The sequence below is a fragment of the Pinus tabuliformis genome, chromosome 7, assembly GCF_031772625.1.
Source record: "Pinus tabuliformis cultivar Carrire ecotype Pingquan chromosome 7, CPIR1, whole genome shotgun sequence".
Lineage (NCBI taxonomy): Eukaryota > Viridiplantae > Streptophyta > Pinopsida > Pinales > Pinaceae > Pinus > Pinus tabuliformis.
In genome coordinates, this window is record NC_142293.1 from 695,805,222 (window position 1) to 695,810,246 (window position 5,025).

The following is a 5,025-nucleotide window of genomic DNA, read 5'->3' on the forward strand; positions in this document are numbered from 1 at the left end:
GGGAGATGAGCTTATGCGGTGTAGAATGGAATATATATGATATGAGAGTGAGAAGGAGGGTATTTTTCTTTAATAGGGATTGTTTAGTAAATAGGGTTTTAGGATTGTGTTTGAGGGAATCAGAGATAAGGAATAGGTGGAGGGATATGTTTGAGGGAATTAGGGTTGAAGAAATAGGTGGAGGGATGTGTTTGAGGGAATTAGGGTTTAAGGGATAGATGGAGGGATGTGTAGGCAATCTAGGGTTTGAATTTTGAAATAGCAAGCCAACTTCAAAATGTTGAATTGAATGTTGGGAGGATAGCTCAAAGATTACACTTACTTGTTTATAAGCTATAGAAGGGAAAAAACACGTTTTGAGTGGCTGATAGGGTGTCTTGGAACTTGCTGGACCTATGCGCAGTGCCACCTATAGGTACACAGCGCTCCGGCTCTATTCGCAACGCCGTTCAAATTTGCACTGGAAAAATTACCCTATGTGCAGTGCTCTGGCCTCTGTGCGCAACGCTCCGTCTCCTATGTGCAGTGCCTCTTCTTCGCTTAGCCACCAATTGGCCTCAATTCCCTTCTTTCCTTCAATGCTCTTCTTTCTATTTATCAAATGAAAGTGATGAATTTGGAAAAGGAATTTGACATCTTATATAGAGGTTGATTTTGATTTTTCATTAGAAAATCCTACTTTCTAATGTTTTGGAACTTTTTCTTCTTTCCTCCAAACCTCTGTTTAATACCTTTCTCTCTTTGTCTCTTTTCAGGTGAATGATGCTTGGATTGAACTGATTTCTTCAGTGGTTTCATTTTCTTGCAGCAAGGAGAAATGTTTGGGGCAGCTGGGAACACTTATTACACAAAATGGATTCAATTACATCAAAATAATATAAATCAACTAAAAATACTCTATTTTCATCTCAAAAGCATGTTTTTGAGATGAAAATTACATTAGTGACAAAATATATTTGTACAATCACCATGAATTACTGGTAATCACTCTTTGTTTATTGGTCATCCTCATACTTTTTTTGCCCTTTATTTACACTTGAAACTATGCTTTTGACCTCGGAAATGAACCCTAAGACAGATCTAATGGAAAGACCTTAGAAATTAACCCTAAAACCTAATGGAAAGACAACTGCCTTAACACCTAAAGTAACATATTTGAAACCTCAACTGAATACAACACGGAGATGGGTCAGCAAATGTACCTCATGAGGGAAGATTTGATTTTTAGAGAAGAAGACAACCATCAGTGGACCATTTTGACATGACCTAATGGAATGATCCAAAATTTCAATATGAGACACCTACAATGAGAATGCAAAGAGAAAATTTGATCCCTAATGGAAGTATGCATATACTGACACTAACATTGGCCTTATTGGGGATGGCAGCTCCTTGGAGGTGTTAAGAACACCGTAGACCAAGTGCCTAACCATGTGGGCCAATACAATCAAAAACTTAAATTGAAATGCATGAATAAACACTGACAACTTCAAATGACACAAACTAACTTGAAACTGACTTGAAATTGACTGAAAAAATGACTCAAGACTTACTTAATTGAAACAAGTACTTACAAAAATTATTAATGGCAGCAGACCATCGAGATTTGAGGGCTTCAAATACTAATGACAACCACCTACCTACTGAAGAAATATGTACAATCATGTGAAGTGAACCTTCCAATGTAACCAATCCAGCAGATGGCTACTCACTGAAATTCTTCTCTCACTTTCCCTGAGCAGGTAGAATGATGTACATGTAGGCAACTCACAATAACAACTGAAACCAAGGCTTATGCTAACAAACTAGACAACATTCATATTCTCCAATTCTTGCAAAAGAATTTCGAAGGGATCTTGAAAATACTGAACCACTAGCTTGTCTTGAGATCGAGCAGCAAAAATACAAGTGCTCCCTACATTCTGATCTAAAAGAACAATTGGTTGTTGATTGATAGGAAGGCATAGAGAAGAATAAGCTTCTACTATCTAAGTGTTGGCTGTAAGTTCCTCGAGCATGATAAATTCTAACTCAATTCCTGGCATGTTGTCTCTCTCAGGCTCATACTCCTCAATTTCAGAGTCTAAGTCATTCTTAAACAGAAAATATTCTTCAAGATTATCAAACATGACAGCCCTATCATCTTCATGAAAGAAAAAAATATATGTTCACTGATCTATAAATCTAATTTCAAGACTGTCCTCATTTTCAAAAGTGGAAGAAACTTCACTAACACCTTCTTGATGATCTGAACACTACAAACCTGCATTAGCTTGGGTTGTAACGTGACCTTTCAGGAGTTGATATATCTCATCTTCAGATAGAGGAGATAATACTTTTTGTTTTCTTTTGCTAAAACAATAATTGTCTTCTTTCCCTCCTAAAGTTTGACAAGGATGTTGAATATCTTCATTAATTTCAAGCAAAGGAGTATATAAATTTTCATCATACTACTGATTCATTTCATGTGATTCATGTTGACTATTAAGATGCAAAATTCCTTCATCTTCAAGAAAAGAGGAAGCTACTGTGTGCTGATTATGATATTGTATATCGAAGTGACTGGCTTTTTGAGACTGTTGTTGAAGGGAAAAATCAGAGAAGGCTTCAATGATTTCTTCATCATCACGATCTAAATCTAGATATAAAATAACCAACTTGACTTTATCACAATCTGAAATTCGAACTTGATTTTCCTGCATACTGTCTTCTGCTATGAGCAGATCTGAAATAAGACCTTGTCTTCCATCATTTTCAATTGTACTAAGATCTTGAACCTGCTATAAAATTTCCGGAGCATCTTGATAAGTATCCTCTAAGCTCTCTTTATGTGGCTAAAACGGATTTTCATACAGGGCTTCCATGATCTCATCGTCCATGAAGTCATCATCTTCATAAACTTTCTCAAGATTTTCAATAAAACTATAACCATGTTTACAACAATTTTGAACTAATATTAAGGATAGACAAGATTCTTTATACCTTTCAAAGAACACGGTATGAAAATCCTTTAAATAGTAAATACAAGCAAGTGGCAAAATTCCATACCAAGATCAGGCTTCACCTTCCAAAGTGGGCATGAATATCTTCATCAAGTAGTCTTCAGTAAAATCAACCTTCAACTTGCGAGTATGCACGTGAAATCTAACCAGATGTAAAGCAACACATTCCTATCATCATATTTAAACATAGGCAAATTCCTTTGCCAATCTACCTTAAGAATTTTATTTGGGAAACATGGAATGTGATATCGGCTCATGGGAGCATACCTTCGAGCAAACGAATCCATTTTGATAACAATGAATTCACCAACAAATTCTTCAGGCTACTGGTTCTTGAAGAGTGCAGTTGCCATAAAAATTCTGAACCTTGGGATTTTTCAACACTGGAGTCGCCAGGTAAATGATTCCAGCCTTCGCATGCATCTGACTGTTGTTCACCATCAGCAATAAAATCTGAACTTTGATGATCTTTCATGGAGAAGATCTGTCACCTCTTCCCAAGTATGGTCGCCACTATATTATCACCTGGATTGAACCTCAGGCTGAAGGAAGGTAATGCCAGGGTAACCACAAACCACGCTTAGCCAAGTAGCTAGCCCTATTAGGCTAGGAGAGTGCTCTCTCTATAAGGATCTCAACCAAGATGACTGGATCAAGAAAATGATATTAGGCTAGGTATAGTAGCATAAGGTTTGATTTGATTTTGAAGGGTTTTGCTGGATCAGGAGGAGCCAAACAGTTAGGGCAAGGAAATTAGGTCAAAATTGCAGGGTGTTCGATGGGGCAAGGTAGGCACAAGGCTCAACACTCTAGGGTTTTATGGGTGAAGTGATTCAAGATGGGTGAGGAGCTAGAAAGAGCATGTAAGCAACATGGATTCTTCCTAAACTAAAGAAAACATAGACTTGTGAATATTTTCCCAAAACATAGCATAAATATTATGGGTTCTGCCTATCAACTTGAAAACATCCACTTAAAGAGTATGAAATGATGAAATGGAGTCAAAAATACATTTTAACACATGAAAACATAAGGAAAAATTAACTGAACATCATACCACATGGATCCCAAAGAAATAGCTACAATTTTTCATTAATCTCCTGCTAAAACTAATACAAAATGATGTCTACTCAAAGCATAAGCATCCAACTGAGTCCAACCCTTTACAATGAGAAAGAAGAAGAAGATATAGACATTGATTCAACCTCCTCCCATCCTTAGGGGTCGAATCCCTAGGATGAGGAACTAATCCATCAAAAACTAAACAAGAAACTGGAATCTAGGCAACCTAACAACTTACCTCTAAAAGTGAGGAAACTGATTCATTTGTCCTCAAGGTAACTTTTAATCTAATGAATCTACCTTCTATACATATCATCCATCATATTTACATGACTAGTCATAATTTACATCAGTAAAAAACCATCCATAAGAGGAAACCCAAAATTACAATCAAGGCACAGTGAAATGGAAACCCAACACAATTTTTTATCCTATGCGCAATGCCCAAGCTCTATGTGTAGCATGTTTTTCAGGGCCATTTGGGAGGCCTTCCGGGTGTCCAAATTGAGCTCATGCTATCACATTGGAAATATATTCAAGTATTCTTCCCAGAACATCTTGATTTTCTTCATTTGAAGTTCATTTGGCCCCTCAAAAATTGATTCTCTCAAGACTACTTTTGTGTGTCCAAAAAGGGGCAGAAATGTCATTTTTTAGGTGTTTTGTTACCTTTAGGTTGACTAGTTCTACTCTAAAAGCTTAGAAAATTCTTAGATTTCATGTACTCATCATTATGAATCCAAAAATTCTGACCATTTCCTCATTGGATGCCCCTACGAAAAGTGTAGCGCTAGTGGCGCTGTGCATAGAGCTAAAATTTCTGTGTTGAAAATTGCCAAATTCTTCAAAAGGCAAAAATTCTTCAAAACTTGCTCAAAATCTGTGGAAAATACCACCATTAAGTATCTTGATTAGCCAAGGAAGCTTCAGAAAGCAACCTAAGCCTATCGTCCTCCTTTTT